General features: G+C 41.4%; 1 pseudogene; it reads left to right on the forward strand.

Annotated features, from left to right (window-relative positions):
• The window catches only part of LOC120030236, a 175,426-nt pseudogene that overhangs the window by 19,870 nt on the left and 133,874 nt on the right, over positions 1 to 21,682 (forward strand).

Consider the following 21,682-nt stretch of genomic DNA (forward strand, 5'->3'; position numbering starts at 1 on the left):
TTACAGCCTTTGGAATTAACTCTTCAAATGAACAAACAGTTCTCCAGACGTGTGTCTGACAGAGGCTCTTTGCCCCCTCGCCCCGTAACCTGGGGTGAGTGAGTGACGGCGAGGGGTCATGACCCCATAAAGCCGGGTGTTGGAGCTCCGGACCATATCTCATTAAAGGGGCACGGCCTTCACTCTCTCCCCTCACTGAAGCGATTGATTTGTCCAGGGCCAATCAATGTTAATTAAGGTGTAAGGGAACCCTTTAATTGTGCTGTATGAATCATTGTGTCAGCTAGCGCCTTGACCTTCTCTGACTTACATTGTGACGAACAGCTCCTCGTGAGAAGAAAACGCATTCCAGATATTGCCAGATGAGCATAGTAGATATCAGAGAAGATTTTGTTATAGGAGTTTTAGATTTATGCATAGCTTGTCAAGGGATGACCAAGAGTATAGGTTTATATGCATAGGTCAATACAGTACATTGTGAATGGCTCTCGTGAGAAGTACTGTAAAAGTATTTGAGATCTTGTCAGATTAACCTAATAGATAGAATCATAGTTTTGGTAGTAGATATATTTTAGATAATCCAGGTAACGCTAGTAGATGTGCCAAATTACAGAGGGGGAACTTCTTGATGCAATTAAAGCATTTAAGTCTGGGAACTCCAAACCTGGTAGATTATCAGATGCTCAACAAAAAGATCTGCTTTCATTATTACTGAAACAGGACCCAAGTGGTAAAGATCCAGTCCATCTAAAAAAATTGACGGCCCCTTACACTTTAGTGTTCTGATGCAATAATTCTAGTAAAATGCATCGCGCATAGAATTAAAAAGGTATTGTTGGATATTTTCTCATGCTAATCAGACTGTTTTTTTACATGGACAAATCTCTTATAAAGTGGGTTAAAGTTATGTATAGTAATCCAAGGTGTAAAATAGTCAATAATGGCTACTTCTCTGAAAGTATAAAACTGTCACTAGGAGTAAAACAAGGTTGTCCACTATCAGCATATCTATTTATTATGGCCATTGAAAAGTTAGGTAATAAAATCAGGTCCAACAATAATATCAAGGGGTTAGAAATCAAGTGCTTAAAAATAAAGGTGTCATTGTACACTGATGATTCATGCTTTCTTTTACATCCACAATTTGGATCCCTCCACAGCCTCATAGAGGATCTAGATAATTGTTCTAACCTCTCTGGATTACAACCAAATTATGATAAATGTACTATATTACATATTGGATCACAAAAAATTGTGTAGTTTACCAATAAAACGTTCTGGCGGTGATGTGGACATACTTGGTATATATATCCCGAAAGAAAGAAATAATCGCACTACAAAACATTTTAATAGAAAGTGAGCAAAAATAGATAATATCTTGCTACCATGGAAAGAAAAATACTTGTCTATTTGTGGGAAAAATCACCTTGATTAACTCTTTAGTCATTGCCCAGTTGAACTATTTATTTATGGTCTTGCCTACACATAGCGACCTGTTTAAAAAAATATATATATGAGCAAAATATATACAATTTTATTTGGAACGGCAAGCCAGACAAAATTAAATGGGACTATTTATGTAATGAAAATGAATTCGGAGGGCAGAAATTAAATATTTTCCCTTTATTCAGATTACAACCTCTCACTTTTGGTTATTTTAAAATGAAATCATCTCCAAAATTGTGCAATCCCCCAGAAAAGACAAAACAAATAATACAACAAATATTGTGGTTAAACTCAAATATACTAATTGAAAAAGATATATATATATATATATATATATATATATATATATATATATATATATATATATATATATATATATATATATATATATATATATATAGATATATAATAAAAAAGTATACACTTTGTAAATAAAATGGTAAATAGGACTGGTGGAAAAATATATGGAAATGTCTCCTATACTCAAAAATACAACCAACTAATAGCAGCATTAGCGCAAAAATGCAAGAGGCAAGTGGAAGGGGGGAAAAGTAGGAAACCTGTCTGTTATTAACCAAAATTGGTTAAAGAAAATTGTGATAAATAAAAAGTATACCAATTCTTGCAACCAATAGAATGTTATATACAGTACTAGTCAAAAGTTTGGTCATACCTACTCATTCAAGGGTTTTTCATTTTTTAAACTATTTTCTACATTGTAGAATAATAGTGAAGACATCAAAACTATGAAATAAAACATTTGGAATCATGTAGTAACCAAAAAAGTGTTAAACAAATCAAAATATATTTGAGATTCTTCAAAGTAGCCACCCTTTGCTTGATGACAGCTTTGCACACTCTTGGCATTTTCTCAACAAGCTTCACCTGGAATGTTTTTCCAACAGTCTTGAAGGAGTTCCCACATATGCCAGGCACTTGTTGGCTGATTTTCCTTCACTCTGCAGTCCAACTCATCCCAAACCACCTCAATTGGATTGTGGAGGCCAGGTAATCTGATGCAGCATTCCATCACTCTCCTTCTTGGTCAAATAGCCCTTACACAGCCTGGAGGTGTGTTGGGTCATTGTCCTGTTGAAAAACTAATGATAGTCCCACTAAGCGCAAAACAAATGGGATGGCGTATCACTGCAGAATGCTGTGGTAGCCATGCTGGTTAAGTGTGCCTTGAATTCTAAATAAATAACAGATTTAGTTAACTCTAATGAACTGATCCTTATGGATTTTGCGATTGCAGTTCTTAAAATTTTCCAGATTGACTGACCTTCATGTCTTAAAAGTAATGATGGACTGTCGTTTTTCTTTGCTTATTTGAACTGTTCTTGCCATAATATGGACTTGGTCTTTTACCAAATAGGGCTATCTTCTGTATACCCACCTTGTCACAACACAACTGATTGGCTCAAACGCATTAAGAAGGAAAGAAAGTCCACAAATGAACTTTGAACAAGGCACACCTGTTATTCATTCCAGGTGACTACCTTATGAAGATGGTTGAGAGAATGCCAAGAGTGTGCAAAGCTGTCATCAAGGCAAAGGGTGGAATATCAAATATAAAATATATTTTGATATGTTTAACACTTTTTTGGTTACTACATGATTCCATGTGTTTTTTTCGTAGTTTTGATTTCTTCACTATTATTCTACAATGTAGAAAATAGTAAAAATAAAGAAAAACCCTTGAATGAGTAGGTGTGTCCAAACTTTTGGTACTCTATGTATACAAAGAATATATATGGGGGATGCAGACAATATCATTGACGGAAGCCACAATCTATCTGCACTATTAAAGCTGATCTGCCCCCTAACAAAATATAATAAGAAGATAGAAAAAAAAGAAGAGAAAAAGTAAATGTGCCAATTTAGTTGTATGATTTTATGGATGTTTGCTTAAAGCTGAGGTTCACGTGCAGGGGGCATGTGACCACTAACTCCTCTAGCGGTGACGTTGACCTTTGCCTCCTGTTGGTCTACTGATGTTCACAGATGATTTATTCATATCAATCGATACACTCGTTTAAGCATGTGATAGTTAATGTCGTGCAGTAAGTGTGGTGGGATCGAGCTTTGATTGATGACTGCCAAAAGTAAAATGGCAGACTTAAGACACTGCCAGCCAAGTAATTGTGTTAATAATGAAAGCCGAGGTGAAAGCTCTTTCGCTTCTGAGCCGATTTTGCACTCGGCCGACTGTGTCCTCTCCCAATCCGTCATGCCCTGAATATGAGTCTGCACGCGGTCTAAATTCATATCACGGCAGAGAAAATGACTGCATACCAAATGGCACCCTATTTCCTATATAATGCACGACTTTTGACCAGGTCTCAAAGGGCTCTGGTCAAAAGCAGTGCACTATAAAGGGAATAATGTGTCATTTAGGACATAGACATTGTTTTCGCCCGAGTCCAACCTTCTTCTCGCCAAATGGATGATTTTACCGTTGACGGCTTGGCAGTCAATGTCCACTGAACCCGCAATGCATCAATTTCTCAGTCTGAGCAGCAAAATGAAATGGGAATTAATTCTAGTTCATTAACCACATTCTAAATATTTATCATAGCAACATCAGCGTTTCATTGTGGTACCTCTGGATATTGACTGTAATGGTTCTATAATGGTTCTGAATTCACAAGCACGCCCCTGTAAAGGTCCAACACATGGTTAAAACTTTCATTTTGATGTCCTGGATAGTTGGTCCTTGCATCCATAGCTGTCTATAAAGTGTTACATTTCTCTATGGCCATCCCTTAGCTGGTGACAAAAAACAGTTGCAGAATGACTGCTTTGTTGTTGTTTGAATCCCAGATTGACCCTTTTAACCTGACCCTTTTCTTCCTTTTCAGATGTAATAATCGGACCCAGTGTGCTGTAGTGGCTGGACTAGATGTATTTCCTGACCCTTGCCCCGGAACCTATAAGTACCTTGAGGTCCAGTACGAATGTGTACCCTACAGTACGTATCTCTTCATTCTCTTGTGTTCTTCTAAGCAGTTCATGGATACTTCCTAAATTGCACCCTATTTCCTATATAGTGCACTACCTACTGTATGTGACTCTGGTCAGTAGTGCACTATAAAGAGAATAGGGTGCCATTTGGGATGAAGCCCATGACATAGTGCATGATACATTTTGTATTGTAATGCTCTTCTTCGTCATGCTTAATTCCATGTTACAGCAATGCCACTTCACTCTGTCATATACAAAAATGTATGATTGTGTCCTTAACATGTCTTTATGTTGAAGTTAATGTTGTCCCTTTTAAGTGAGCTGCTGCAGTATATAGGAAGGTACAGTAGCAACTCGGGCATTGGAAAATGTCACTATCTGATTCTGGTACCTCTCAATGTATCCAAACGTGAAAAATGAACGTTCAAATGACAATATGGTTACCTTTATTCGAAACCAAGGTTCTTTGTCTCATATAATATCTGTTTGAATGTCAGATATTCTTCTCTTATATCCAACTCATAATTTAAAATGTTCATGTATGAATAACAGTGTCAATGATATTCTAGCACATGCCATGTTGGACTTATAATACATATCTGTTAGTGGATTTCTAATGTTGACGGTATTGATTGCTTTGGGGATTTGATGTTAAATTGAGACATTGGATTCAAGGTAGATTCAGATTTAATGTAGTATTAGTCTTCAATTTATTACCAAAGGGCTATCATCCATAAGTAAATCAATATTGACATTTTGACGTTGACGTCATTCATATTCCACAAATTCTTGACAGTGTTTTCAGAAAACTGACAAGACTGACTGATTTCTGTCAGTAGAGGTAATTCTAATTATAAAACCACAAAGATAGCCCTAGTTGATGATGAAACAAAACCAGATGCTCTGCAATTGGTCAATCAATTTGCTCACACACCTAAACGAGAATATTGCAGTATCAACGGATTATTTTCTGAGTATTCATCCTCTGTTCTAAGCATTCACAGTTCTGTCAGAGCTATTACCAACTGTCAAGTTAGAGCATTAGCATCAAAGGCAGTTTAGCTTTATTCAAAATGCAGTTGTGTTCGCTTAGATTCTAGCCAGTCCATTTTTCACACATACTTCCTTTAAGAGATGAGAGACCTAGGCCTGAACCTTCAAAACCTAAAAAACAGCACGCCTTTCAGCCCCGGTGGCATCATAGCATGACCTAAGAACCCCAAAGGTATCCATGACTGAATTGGAAATGGAAATTGTTTGAGGTTTGAATGGAATACTCAGCGTGCAGACGAGAGTTAACAGACGAACTGGAAGAGAGGATGAGGTCACAGGAAGTGCACAGACATTATCGTGTGACGTCCCACATTGTTTTTCGCTGAACCTCGAAAAGAGAAAGTCGTTTACTCTGAAAGCCTGTGGAACCGAAGGTGTCTAACCAAATGGGATTCATAAACTACTGTAATTTGGAATGAACTTGAAGTGTCGTTTAAAGTCAATTATATTTGCTTCCATCCAGCTTGTTGCCTTTGAAGAATGGATTGCTGCTTGCTTGGCACCAAATGAAACAAATGTCACATATCAGATGTTATAATTTCATTTTGAGGTGCTTTATTCTATATTTACTATATTAACAAATAGTTCTCTTCTTATAAAGAATATGCACCATGTTTGACATATTTAGCTTGGTTCATTGAGCCTGGTTGTTTCCACCGCTGTCTTATTGACAACTCATATTAAGCACATAGTATTTTTTATTTATCCCTCTCTCTCTTTCTACCCCCCCATCACTCCCTTTCACCCTCTCTCTCTCTGCCTATATCTATATCCCTCAATCTCTCTCTCTTCCTGTGCAGGACGTTTTCATCAGTATTCCGGTGCTGAAAGCAGGCACTGTCAGTATAAGTTACAGCTCCTCTCTCCATCTTCCATCAGCAGAGGAGAATGGCTCCATCAGACCCACACCTGTAAAAATAGGGAATGATACGCTGCAGAGAGCTTCACGCTGACGCGATATGATATTGATTTTATTAATTGGTGATTCGATTCGCGCCATGAATCGTAATGGAAATGCAATGGCGGATATTCTGGGAGCCACACCAGTGTTTTCCTATGACGTGGGGCAATGCAGACCAAGCTCTTACTCAGCCTGTCATTTGGAATAATCACTGGCTTCCTTTTTCTATTTGGTCCAATACAACAAGAACGCGCAGCATTGAGGCAACCATGCTGCCCCTGTGTGTCATGGCAATAGATCCATCCTTCTGGGTAAATTAGTACATTCTGATATTTCCACATTTCCAAATATATATATAAGCCATCTTTGCGTTCGTGTCAGCATGAACTGGTGTTTGTCGAATGTACTTCTAGTGTTTAGACGTGCTCTGCCATGCACTCTGAGGATTACCACGGCTACCCTTTGGAATGAGTGATGCACCCGTGGTCCCGTTGTGAGGATGACATAAGCGAGACAGGGATCAGATGGCCAATATGTCAACATCTCTCTCCGGTCCGCCTTCTAACCTTGACTCGCTTCCTTCATCCCTGAAATAATCACTGATATAACGTGGATTGATTGTTCAATAAAAGCTTGTCACTGCATTGCTTTCACCAATCACATCATGTCAAATCAGTGGTTACCTCAAAGGAAGGGAGGAACGAAGGAGGCATTTTGAGAGGATTCAAACAGGGCCCTGTAATCCTCCAAGTCTCATCTCCAAATTGATTCAGAAAGATGCCTGTCTTGTCCGTCCCCTCCCTCTTATTCAACCTGTCTCTGTAACACACTCCTTTTAACGGCCAGGTTCCGACCTCAGAGGTTGTATTTCTTTAGAGGTCAACACTGTTTCACGGTACCCTCTGCCCCCACTCTTTCACAGCTTTAATGAATCACCCATTACTCATAACAGAGAGCTCCCGAGACCCCTGCAGGGTCATGAAAGAAAACACATCCCCGGGTGAAATGGCCTATGTCCCTTGTGGAATGTTTCGCCAACCACCACCAATGTTTCGTCCTGGCATCGCCTCTCCCTACTCCCAACCTCTACCTCCCTTTCCTCTCTCGATTTCCCTATTATGACTAATTACATCTCTAATTGTGTGCTGTTACCATGGTGAATGTACTGACCTTGATTTTGGAAAATAAATCCCGACACGAGAACAGTGTAATTATAGCACTCACTTTAAGGAAGTCTTTTGTTCTGCTCCAAAATGCAAAATGGATACCTCTGTGAGAGCGAGCCAGAGAGAGAGCGAGAATATCCATAGCTAAACAATCTCCAGAGCTTCCCTGTTGTTCCACAGTAATAAAGACAATGTACAACCCCCACAATGCCAGCCCCCAAAACAGCTTGTGTGTGCTAGCTAAGCCAAGATGTGTAATTCAAGACTTGATTTGTCTCAAATAAGGATATCCGCAGCTATATGTCTAAGGCCTGGCACCCCCGGTCAGGCTGAAATTACATTTTTGCTTCTACTTAGCAATTTTTTGTTTCATGGTATTTGGTCCAACAATATTAGTATTTAAAAACAAAAAAGCAAGACTCCACACATACATTTCTCATTTGCATATTGTAATACCATATTTCAGAAAAAAGTTATATTTGCATCTACATTCAACTGGCAAAAGTTGATTGTGATGTGATTAAGGGAAAATAATTACCCTATTAAGGTGTGGTGCCTGGCCTTAATTTGCTTATAATTCATTCCGCATGGACAAGCAATCAGTCGTTAATAAGCAGCAACAGGTTCGGCGGCCTAATCGAATCAAGCGTCGGATTATTTTGGCACAACGCTCAGCACCTGCCACAGTCGTCGCCCATCGGTCGGCATTGACCAAAGCTGGAAGGCAGATGAAAACTGTGAAATCAATGCGGCCACAGCGCGTGGGTGTCTTTTTACAATTCCGTCCCTGCTTAATGTTGTCATTACGGGCTCCGCTATGCCACAGTCACACCTTTAGTAAACAGCACCTGTGTGACTGTTTGGCTGACAAGACGCTTTGTCATACTCCATTGTGCTTGCTGAGGTTGATTCAAATTGGATTTGTTATAGTTATGAAAATGTATAATATATTAATGAAAAATGAGTGAGGATATACGTTTTTATCTAGATGCTTAAGAGGAAAATACTTTGTCACGTTTGTCATTCACACAGTAACTAATTGCATCAACATCTAGCCTATGATGCTGCTAGAATTGGATTGCTGTATTTATCTGTATCACATCAAAGATGAACACGCCGATTGTATACATATAACTGGCTCAGTCAGTCAGCCATTAGTTGTATTTTTTGTGCATTCACACACCAGGTACAAATTCACCACTCACTCTTTCTCTCGTCGTACTTGATTGACCTAATGTGCTAGTCTATCCTACTCACTGACAGAGAGTCTCTACTCACCTGAATGACTAGGTCTATGTCTCCTCATGTGTGAAGGGAGATTGCAGTGCTATCACATCGTTTAGTGACAGCTGATCACCCTGTAACTGGGAAAGGCTTATGATGATGGCTTCTGATCTCACACAGTGTGTGCAAATGTGAGAGGGAAGACTAATCCCCTGACCTGTATCACGAATATCGCAGTCATTGGTTTTAACATTGATCTCGAAACTGATTGTATGTCCATGGTTTTAACTGGTAGGCCCCCACATCCACAGTCATATTGTGTTTTGTCATGATTGATTAAAGGCAACATTCACTCTATTTCAACATCAAATTCATTATCTCCAGCGCTATGTAAAGACGCATGGTTTCTAGGTTTTGTAGTCAAAAAGATATATGTTTTCCCGATCTAGAGACACTGATGACATCATCTAGACACACCGATGACATCTGGTGTGGGTCATGGGATTTTAACCAACTGTGAGCAGGCAAAGGCTACTTACTACACTGAACAAAAATATAAACGTAACATGCAAAAATGTCAATGATTTTACTGAGCTACAGTTCATATAAGGAAATCAGATAATTGAAATACATTCATTAGTCCCTAATCTATGGCTGTCACATGACTGGGAATAGAGATATGCATCTGTTGGTCACAGATACCTTTAAAAAAAGATAGGGGTGTGGATCAGAAAACCATTCAGTATCTGGTGTGACCACCATTTGCCTCATGCAGCACGACACATCTCCTTCGTGTAGAGTTGATTAGGATGTTGATTGTGGCCTATGCAATGTTGTCCAACTCCTCTTCAATGGCTGTGCGAAGTTGCTGGATATTGGCGGGAACTGGAACACTTTCAGCTTCCAGGAATCGTGTACAGATCCTTGCGCCATGGGGCCATGCATTATCATGCTGAAACATGAGGTGATTAGCGGCAGATGAATGGCACAACAATGGGCCTCAGGACCTCGTCATGATATCTCTGTGCATTCAAATTGCCATCGATAAAATGCAATTGTGTTTGTTGTCCATAGCTTATACCTGCCCATAACATAACCCCACTGCCACCATGTGGCACTCTGTTCACAACGTTGACATCAGCAAACCAAACTCCCACATGACGCCATACACGCTGTCTGCCATCTGCCCAGTACAGTTGAAACCGCGATTCATCTGTGAAGCGCACACTTCTCCAGTCGGTTACTTCAGTGGGAAAATGATCCACAGTTTCATCAGCTGTCCGGATGGCTGGTCTCAGATGATCCCACAGGCGAAGAAGCCAGATTTGGAGGTCCTGGGCTGGCATGGTTACATGTGGTCTGCGGTTGTGAGGCTGGTTGTATCTACTGCGGAATTCTCTAAAATGACGTTGGAGGTGGCTTATGGTAGAGAAAGAACATTCAATTCTCTGGAAACATTCCTGTAGTCAGCATGCCAATTGCATGCTCCCTCAAAACTTGAGACATGTGTGGCATTGTTATATGCCAACACTGTGCATTTTAGAGTGGCCTTTTATTGCCCCAGCACAAGGTGCACCTGTTTTAATGATCATGCTGTTTAATCACCTTCTTTATGCCATGCCTGTCAGGTGGATGGATTATCTTGGCAAAGGATAAATGCTCACTAACAGGGATGTAAACAAATTTGAGAAAAATACGATTTTTGTGCATACGGGGCATTTCTGGGATCTTTAATTTCAGCTCATGGAACATGGGACCAACGCTTTACATGTTGGGTTTTATATTTTTGTTCAGTGTAAGAGGAATACATAATAATACATTGGTCAATGGACCTACAGAGTGAAGCTAGATTATCATAGGAAATACACGGAGAGGCAAGAGGGGAAAAAACACACTTCTGGAAATAGACATTAATGCTTGTATTTTCCTGCATTTTTCCAGTAGAGTGGGTCAGTAATTGCCCAGGAAGGGTGCGATTACCAATGTGGATGAATGGCGGCGTGAATGCTTTTTCCCCCCGTAATAGCCATGTGGGCCTGGTGTAATCTATCAGGTCCTCGTTCTGGGTGTTCTCTTTTTGTCCTACATTGCCACACACACACAAACACTGGCACGCAAGCAGACGCAGCCATTAACACACACACAAACACTTTTGAAAGGGGTTCTAAGTTCAGAGAAAAGAGAAACCAACGCACAAGGGCTGCTCGGTGCCATGGCTATCACTCTAATTGGAGATTGGCCTCTTTAGAGTCTCTCTTTGTGATATTGCCCTGCTAATCAAAGTTCCTACATTGTGACTCGTGTAATGAAGCACCCTCTTTCTTCTGTGGTCTTTCACCAGACCCTCTTTACCACCAGACTAAAAGCTTTCTCCTTATGTCATCTCTGCATGCTTTCTCTTGCTGCCCTTCTGTAATATCAAGGTCTCTGGAATCGAGGCATCTTTAGGAAGTGCAATTAAGTTACTTCTGCTCCAATTCCGGTTCATGTTCCTGAAAATGTATTTCATGTTTTTTTTTCTCTTGCTTGTGTTTTCCCCTGTATCGGTCTGACGGCTGCCTCTCCCCGGTGGATGACTGATTGACCGTGCGCCAAGTCCTTGCACCTTTCTCACACGCAAACGTGCACACACACACACATACTGAACATATACATACACACACAGATACACTGGCGGGTTCCTGCATCGTCAAGGTTATGAAAGAGCACAACTACCGCTCCCAGGGAGGGAGAGCGACCAAGGGGAAACGGAGAGAAAGAGGAGAGGAGTGACGGCGGGAGGGAGCGAGAAAAATGGAGGACAGAGGAGAAGAGAAGCGGGGGAGAATACGAGAGGGACAGGGGGCATGGAGAAAGCGGGAAGGAAATGGAGAAGACTGAGCAAGAGGTTTAGAGAGAGTGATGAAGGATGGATGGCTGGATGGAGAGAAAAAAAATAGGGCAAAATTGTACCCGTGACCTCCCACATGCTATTGAAGCATCTAATTTCTGTCATTAATTAAGAAAAGTGAATAGTCACCGTGCCCTCCCTCCTAGGTTCAGAGCACAGGAAGAGAGGAGGAGGAGAGGAAAGGGGGCGAAATATAACCAAAATGGCCTCGGCTCAACCATGAATCTCTATTAGCTCCTGATGATACCATTCAGCCACCTCACCGCCATTGGGAAGCGTTAATTATTGAAATGCACACCCATACAGCTGTCATTTTCGTGGGCAGGGCTAGCGAGGCTTAGTGTCAGTCACTAAGGCCTTTTAGTATTTGCAGATAGCTGTATGCCTTGAATAAGGAAATGGTGTTCTTTAGACATTTAAGTAAGGTGATGTGAATTTTGAGGTCAAATAGGCTCCGATTCTGATCTTGTGTTCACTAATTGGTCTTTGGACCAATCAGATCAGCTCGGAAAAAGATCTGATGTGAAAAATATAAATGAGTGGGAAAAATATCAGAATTGGGCTGCCTGTATGAACGCAGCCATATGTACATGTGTAAGGGTCGACGCTGGTAGAGACAAGAAGCAGGTACAGAGAGTGAACATTTAATGGCGACGGACATGGGACAGGACAGCGTCTGGACGTGAACACATAACATTAATGCAGACACAGGGAACAAACAGGGGAGCGGACAGACAGCCCTCGAGCACTAGACAGGGAGAGCGGAGGCAGGCGTGACAACATGTATGTAAAATATGTAGATATGGTGTGACACAACGCTTGATGTGTGACACAAGTACTTGAATTTCAGACTGTTTTGATGTTGGGAGGTTTGAGAGGTAGATTATATGCATACGTGTAACATATGATGTTTGAAACGCCATATCTTCACAAACTGAGGAGTTCAGGAGAAGTTTATTCAGGTTGTCCATATTGCTGAAAATCAGCTAAATGCCTAGATGTGAACATGTATAAAAAGCAACGTTTTCTGTTTTACGATATCAACGTAAGTTTCCTCATATGGATGGATAGGATGTCCATGCAGCTTATTTGATTTGATAGGGCAGCTTAGCCAGTTAGATCCATTGGAGACCATTTGCTGTTTTTGTGTGTCTGCGTTTTGCGTGGTGAAATGCTTGCTGTTGAAATGCTATTGGCTGCCAACACTTGCCAGTGCGGTTACAGGCGTGTCCAAACCTGTAGAATAGTACACATCAAAGTCGGTGAGTGGTGATGACAATAAAACAAAAGATAAATTAACCCTAATTGTCATCATCATCATCACAGCCATCGACAAAATGTTTATTCTGTATATTTACAGGAATAACAAGTAGGTATCTATTTCTTGGATCATTTTATACGACCTATGCATCAGCAGATAGCAGGAAAGATATTGCTGTTTGTGCCCTTGGCCAAATATGAAAATAGACATCGACTATATCTACTCTAGTACAGCAGAGACTGTGTTTGGCCTGGAAGCCATTTTACATTCACTTCACTGTGCCGGAAGGTCATACGGCCTGTGGACCTTCTTCCCCTAGTATACCACCAGGTTGTATAGACCGTATCCACAACCGTCTCTTGGCTAAACGTTGTTCAAGTGGCATTTCTCTCTGATACTCTCTTTGAACTGTCCAAATACATTTCAACCCGTGAAATATGAGTGATTTGGAGAGGATATATTCATAACCATTCTGCTTTGAGAAGATTGCTTGGCTGAGCCAGTATACACTTAGTACACTCAGACAGACAGAATTTTAATGACTCTGTGACAACCATGACCAAAATCGTATTAAGGTCACAATGGGAAAAGGCGCATTTCAAATGAATCAATTATCTTGTTTCTCCATCCTTTTTCCTTTAATCTGAGTGGCCCTGAACTAAGATATCCTGGGTACGTCGCTAGCAGCCCAACCACGCCATTTCTAGATAAATAATTGCAAACAGCCAGAGTGATTTTACCTTGGGGACGTACACGGAAGATGACAGGGAACATGCGGAACGTGTAACCACGAAAGTGGCGGCGTATTGCGACAAGGATACCGGGCGCGTCCCACGGCTACTTGCTCGTCCATCTCTTCGCAATCCTGCCGTCTCTTAAAAGAGCTAATGGTTTTGCTATAGATCATTACCCTCCCTCACAACCGCTAGCGATCACTCAATCAAATACAGTAACACCCTTCAGTACTGTTGTGTGGGAGCCAATGATCTGGTAATAGATTAGATGAGTTCAATGTGAGAGGTTTTGTGTTTACCTAGATTCAGCTTGTAACCTGTGGCGTGAGATAACGCATGTGTTTGAGGCTACATTGCAGTCGGACTGCACAGAATCACTGATCTAGAAATGCCCTCGCATCCCAAAAAACAAATCATTTTCGATGGAGATTCTCCATTGAGCATGGTTTTTAGTCGACGACTAGATAGAATCTGTGTCCGGAAAACAGACGCTCAATAATCAAGATTAGTCTGCGCCTCGCCTTGATCAAACTAATGCCCTCAAACACGCGGTGTTGTTGGTGTGCTGTTTGCATCCATTGACCGCTTCAGGCTGTTGTTATCATTGATATACTCTATCTGAAATATGGCTGAATTGATCATTCCTAACACTTCCTGAAGATCAATCCCAAACAACTAAAAGGCATCAGAATATTTATGCTGAGCGGCCATATCAGCCGTGCGTGGTCAGACACACAGTATGTCTTTTGAAAACGGAATGAAATATTCTATCAATCTCGCCATCTCTCTCAATCTCCCCCCTCCCTTCGCTCATCTCTTCATCTTCGTCATCGTCTTCTTCTTTGTCTCCTTATTTCTTCCTCTGTCTCACTTTTCTTTTTCTGTGGTTCGCTCTTTCCTCCTCGCTCTCTCCCCGTTTCCTTTCCCTCTCACACTCTGTGCCTCCACCTCTTTCTTCCTCCCCCGTTTCCTTTCCCTCTCACACTCTGTGCCTCCACCTCTTTCTTCCTCCCCTGTTTCCTTTCCCTCTCACACTCTGTGCCTCCACCTCTTTCTTCCTCCCCTGTTTCCTTTCCCCCTCGCTGTGCCTCCACCTCTTTCTTCCTCCCCCGTTTCCTTTCCCCCTCGCTGTGCCTCCACCTCTTTCTTCCTCCCCCGTTTCCTTTCCCCCTCGCTGTGCCTCCCTCTCTCTTCCTCTCCGTTTTGAGGAGTTACCGCGTAAGCCCTGGGGTTAATCCGGTTTTATTAGATCCAGGATTAGAGGAGGGGAGCAGTCGCATGGGGCAGATGCATGTCCTGCCGTTAACCCCACCAGGGAACCAGACTCTTGTAGACTAGAACCTTTTGGAGTATGGTGAAGTTGCCTCTAGACTCTGATCTTGGGTCAGTTTGGCAGTTTCCCCACTAATAGTTAATGTTTGGATTGGGGGGGAAAGCTGATCCTGGACCTAGGGGAAACTTCAAAACTGGAGTAGAACCTTATAGGCAGAGACAACAAGGATTTACAGCAAATACATGTCCAGACAATCATGTCATTTTTAAGTACAGCAATTGCTGAAATCACTTCGCTATATACAGTATTGATATTACATTTAGACTTGTTTTCCATTCTTAGATCAGTCAACAAGCCCTTTTAGACCAGCATTCCCCATCCACAGGCATCTACAACAGGACATGTCCACACAATCATGGATTCCAATTGCTGCAATCAGTTTGCGATAGAGTATTACCGAAGGATAAGGGTCTGCGGCAAGGCTCGTAGCAGTAGGTGGCTGATGTGTGGGTCTCGCTCGACAGTCTTTGACACACATGGCTGGCTACATGACACTTGGCTTTAAAGTCCAGCCACTCTTCACCAGAAGACCTTAAATAAGCGATACGGTTGAGTAGCAACAGAAATCTGTACGTAATACAAGTTAACGGTGCAGAAACGTAAACATTGTCGGTCTGACTGCCTTCCCTGGCATAGATGGGTACAGGTTTGCGCATGCGCTTGTTTCATGTCGTTATGATTGATTGACCAATTACTCTTGTGATGGTTGTCGACATCTTTGCATGTACAAGGGGAATTTGCCATGTGAACACATGATTGAATTTGTGTCTCTTTCCTGATATCACTACAATAGAGATGGCCATATGCTAATCGTTAAAGCCTTATCAACCCACAGGTGATAAATCACCAATTATCAATTTCAAAATGGAAGATGTGCTGCTGTGGAGTTTCTGTCTTCCAATCTGCACGTGAGCGCTCTTGTTTCCCCCCTCGTGTGACTACTGAAGGAGCGTTCAGCCAGACTGAGGGAGTCTATACAGAAAGCGACCATATGTTCTACTGTTTTTAATGAACACATCTGGAGTTGACTTCTGATCAAGTTAATTACTGTTCTCTCTCGCTCTCCCCCTATCTCGGAGTTGTCGTCACTTCAAAGCCGCATTCACACAATTCACATGTCTAAAGATATGATTTAATCTCTCTCTTCCCCCACAGGCTGTGTGTGACAAGCGACACGTTTCTTTCCCAACGCTTTACGATTGAATGTTTTGTTCCAACTACTCCACCGCTAAGCAGCCTCATCATCCACAGTGCTAATGTTCCAATGTGTTTGACCTGCTGAAGTAAACTTGACTCTTTTGCCAGTTATCGCATCATTAATCTATTCTGTATCTCTCTCTCCTTTTCTCTCCTTCTCATGCCTAAAATAGAAGTGGAACAAAAAGGTAACTAATTGCCCACTCCTTTATTTTCGAGACTTCATTGGGGTTCATGCTTTGCTTGGTGATGGGGGTTGCCATAGCAGCTTTTCTCTTACGTCATCTGCTCTTTATTGACCTTCTAATGTCTGCTAATTCAATGTGTGCCCTAGTAGTGATGAACATGTCGGTAACAAGCCATAAGACATTAGTAGAAGGTCATACATGCCTTTTGAAAAGTCTTACTACGCATTAAAACCGTATCATAATGCGTTTTAAGTGCAGGCTTCAGCATGTTTTGCATGGAAACCAAACTCATTGTCATGATCATCGGATTCATGGAAGAGTGACATACAATGACGACTGTGTTCTATCTTATAAAAAGGTGGGGTCCCACATCAAGTGACATCATGGGTCATGTAAACAGTCGTCCCGTTTTTGACAATGTACAAAGTGCTAGTGTCAATCCAGACCCAAACACTGCCAACAAAGAAACTTTAGAATACAGAACCGATGACGAAACCCTAAGACGTCCGCGCGAGGCAAAGGTTATCTCAACAGTACAGACACAACGCACACATTTTTGTGTGTTTAGATTTTGGGGAAATAGCAAATGTCGTGTCAAGTGTTTTAACAGTACCACTGCTTTTAGATGGTCGAAATGATGTAAATGTTTGTCACGATTCACCTGAAAATATAAACTAAGTTTAACATCGGCGGTTCGTATATAGTCAGTAGCATAACTATCTTTCATCTAACTGCAGTAATACACGCCATATCTTTCTTCCACTATATGCATCTATCCAGAACATTTTCTTTCCCAGGTAATTGAAAGTTATTCTGTTCATGTTTGCCAGCAGCATCATATTAAAGGTGAGAGGCGTGGACGCCAATCAATAGCCTCGCTCAATAAACTGTCAGCATTCCAGATTATATATAGGCCTAACATGATGATGTTATAACCTTCAGGGACTCCCAGTCAATATGGCAGAATGCACAAAGACGCCCACTTGTTCAGATATTATTGGAATACTACCGTGCATGATACGATAGCCGACTACTGCACCTGGGCCCCAGTGTTGTGTAGCAGTTGTGTTGTTTTTGTGTTTTGGTACTGGCCCCTGAGACAGTCATGTTTAAAGCTAAGGGTGCACTCATATAAGTAACATTAACCCATAGATCAAATATCAAAAACTCTCCAAAGCGCAGGCTGCGTCCCAGATGAACCCTCTACCCTATATAGTGCTTTACTTTTGACCTATAGTCCTTGGTTGAAAGTAGTGCACTAAATAGGGAACAAAGTGCTATTTAGGACGCAGACCCAATTTCCTTTCAGTAGAGGACTACCTACCGGGCATGCTAGATGCTGAAAGCCTCATTAAGCCGTAGAGCCTTAGCATTTTGGCTGTGTGCTAGTTTAGATGTGTGCAATGGGAGGCATCACGGTATGTTATTCACATGCAGGTAGACGCATGTTTAATCTTAAGAGATGACAGAGGAGTCAGGCTTGTTGTTTTTCTTCTCTGAACACACTGCTTTTACCTCCGCCTGAGTCCCCAGGAGCACCTGTCATCGGGGGTGTCAGGCTGCTCACCTGTCATAAATAAGGAAGCTTTCGCCCACTTTCCATTTGTTGCTATTGCTCATGTGCTGCACCCTGAATCCTAACGAACTTGGGTGGAAATGTTAGGTTGTCTTAATTCTTTGTTGCTTTCGTCTAGCGCTTGACAATAGCACTGCTCTTAGCATCTCATGCTATGGTCAAATCACTATTTTTAAAAGTGTAGACCTACAGTATTTCAAACCTTTCTACCTTCAATCCTACTTTATTATTGAGTTATCTGTACGTTTAACAGTTTCTGTGCGAATGTTACTTTTTAAACGGTATAAGAGTCTGTTTTAGGGAGCGTAAGTGAATATACATCATTACATAAAGAGAATTTTTCAAGAGGCTGTCGATGATCCCGTTTAGATAATTATGTTTGTTGTTGTTGTCTCTCGGTCCAAATAAATTACGTGCTCCATATGTTAAATTCGTAAGAGTAGGACTTCAATTCAAATGTAATCTTTTTATCAAGACGGCTAACTTGAAATTGACTCAGTCGGCGGTCAAAGTGTAATCCATCTGGAAACAGAATCACCTTCGGCAAGGGATGCACGCTATCGACTCATATGCTGCATTACTTCATAAGATTTCAGTAGAAACCAGTTAGGGTATAATTAGTTTAGAATGCAGGGGCATTGTAAATCGTGATGCCACAGACTGAAGATATCTCAATAATGGAAAAATATTCTCATGTAGTAATATAGATAGTCATTATTGTGTTCCTGGGCCCCAAATGCCAATAATTATGCTTGAGCTATTTATCAAGATCTTTTAATGTGTTTGTATTAGACATTCCCTATTAGATGTTATTTATTAACCAATGATACAGTAGCACTGAGGAGTTGGCATGGGTGAAATAAGTGTATGGAATGTATTGATGTTTTTATTACATTGCTCATGGTACTGATTACATGCCTATTGTAAATATGTGGATAGCTAGCCGAGTGTGGGTACGTGCATGTTCTGAAATTATAATACTCTCATACCTCGTTCATTGTATATTTAAGCAACATTGACAACTATTTTTCCTGTTCTATTTGTTATATAGCCTACATAAATTTAACTATTAAAGAACTAATGCATTGTAAACATTATCCTCATCAGGTAAAAGCAATGACTTCCTTTTACACTAGCCTTCTTTTGTTCTTTCTCCTTCCAGTTGCCGTAGTCCAATAATGAAGTCTAATTCATGCCAAAGTAACTCTCTGTGTTTGTCTTTCCTCCATTTTGGCTCCTCAGTATTCCTGTGCCCCGGCTTGCTGCGAGGGGTGTACCAGAGCGAACACCTCTTTGAGTCAGACCACCAATCCGGTGCCTGGTGTAAAGACCCCCTCCAGGCCTCCGACAAGATCTACTACATGCCCTGGACGCCATACCGCACGGACACGCTGACCGAGTACTCCTCCAAAGAGGACTTCATCGCCGGGCGACCCACGACCACGTACAAGCTGCCGCACCGCGTCGACGGCACAGGCTTCGTAGTGTACGACGGCGCTCTGTTCTTCAACAAGGAGCGCACGCGCAACATCGTCAAGTTCGACCTGCGCACCCGCATCAAGAGCGGCGAGGCCATCATTGGCAGCGCCAACTACCACGACACCTCGCCATACCGCTGGGGCGGCAAGTCGGACATCGACCTCGCCGTGGACGAGAACGGCCTGTGGGTAATCTATGCCACGGAGCAGAACAATGGGCGCATCGTCATCAGCCAACTGAACCCATATACTCTCCGCGTAGAAGGAACCTGGGATACCGCCTACGACAAGCGCTCGGCATCCAACGCCTTCATGATCTGCGGGATTCTGTACGTGGTGAAGTCGGTCTACGAAGACGACGACAACGAGGCGACAGGGAACAAGATCGACTATATCTACAACACAGAGCTGAGTAAAGATGGCTTCCTGGACATCCCCTTCCCCAACTCGTACCAGTACATTGCCGCCGTGGATTACAACCCGCGGGACAACCTGCTGTACGTGTGGAACAATTACCATGTGGTCAAGTACTCGCTGGACTTTGGCGCCTTGGACAGTAAACCGGGTAGGACAGATTTTATTATCTTTTCCATCTGTTCTGTTTCATGTCTGTCACTAGCTTGTTGGTAATTCAGTTATTTCAACTAACTGTCTACTAATCCTAGCTCTAACCTTAACCCAACCTTAACCCAACCCTAAACGTAACCCTAACCTTGACTGTTATTGTAGGGTAAACTTAGCAAACAGTTACTTATCAACAGATAGTTTGTTGATAGTCCATCTGTAAATGCTCTACAGATGATCATACTGTCTGGACTACCCCCCCCCCCCCCCAAAAAGTGTAACCTTTTATGGGTATAAATGGTAGACGTTATGAGCGTTGGCAGTCGTTTTGATAGCAGGAGAAGTGAAGAGGAGGTTGTTGATGAGGAGAAAGTGTGTAGGTGGATGTATGGTTTGTTGTCATGAAAATGTTCTCAAAGAGCACACTAATCCTTTGCTTTCAGTCCGTAAAACACTGTTAAAGATGTATTCATTTGATCACATTTCAGTGTTGCAATATGTCTTAACATTTGTCATCATTTTCACATTATGGCCTATGAGCCCACCAATTAGTGTCAAGCAATCTAGGAACAAGTTTCAAGTTTTTATTAGTCCTATGTACAGGATACACACTGTTCAACGAAATGCGAACCTGCGAGCAACTTGAAACTTTTTCCTAGATTGTTTGACACTATGATTGGTGGGCTTTTTTTAATTGGAGAGTAAAGAGCAGAGTAAATAAAGAGGAAGTATATGTATCGTTTTACTTTGGAATTTAGCACCATCGAGAGTGTGTGGGTTGGTGATAATTAGCTATGGAATATGATGCCTCAATGTGTCATCTTACTTTTTAATTAAACTCCTCAGATGAGAGAAAAACCAAGTAGACAACCTCACACCAGCTGTGGGAAAATGTAATAACTGCAGTAACGTTGTTGTTTTACGAGAAATTTCAACTATTGTCGGGTCAGTGAAAAAAAAGTTTTTGCATTTAAAAATAAAATAACAAAAAATAGTTTGCTTTCACGTGATTGGGTTGTTATTTTTCTCAAGGGGATCGTATTTCAGGGTAGTTGTTATCCCTCGTTTCTGATCTGTTAGATATTACATTATTTTCTATGTAAATCTATGACGAAAGTTGTGAATAGAACTAAGAGTTTTTTGCCTTTTCAGTCTGCTTTCAGTCGTTGTCAGTACAGTACCCGTCGTCTTTGTCAAGGCAGAGATTTATTTAAACAAAAATCATTATTTCACCTTTATTTAACCAGGTAGGCCACTTGAGAACAAGTTCTCATTTACAACTGCGACCTGGCCAGATGACTGATTAAACTTGCCATAACTCTTTTTACCAAAGTTACATTTATTCCCTATGATATTCGTTCTTTAAAAGTAGTAGTCAAGCCTACCCAAAATAACTTTGGCACGCTAAGATAATTATTTGTGCCGGCTCAACAAAAGCCTAGTTTAAAATGTCATAAGTGAAAATTGCAGCTTTTACCTGCTGTTTTTCAATTAAGTATTTTTTTCTCTGATTCTCAGCTGAAATGCATATCCACGAGGCCAGTCTATAACATCGAAGCTGGTAGCTATTCTCAGAGGTGAAAAATCAAGAGTTCTCAGAGTTCTGTTATGTGATTGCGCTAATGCCTGACCCTAGAGTATTCACTTCCCACAAGCATAGGGGATACACGTAATTGATTCCCTGTTGTCGCTTAAGCAAAAACAAAA

This window comes from Salvelinus namaycush, chromosome 36, assembly GCF_016432855.1.
Source record: "Salvelinus namaycush isolate Seneca chromosome 36, SaNama_1.0, whole genome shotgun sequence".
Classification (NCBI taxonomy): Eukaryota; Metazoa; Chordata; class Actinopteri; order Salmoniformes; family Salmonidae; genus Salvelinus; species Salvelinus namaycush.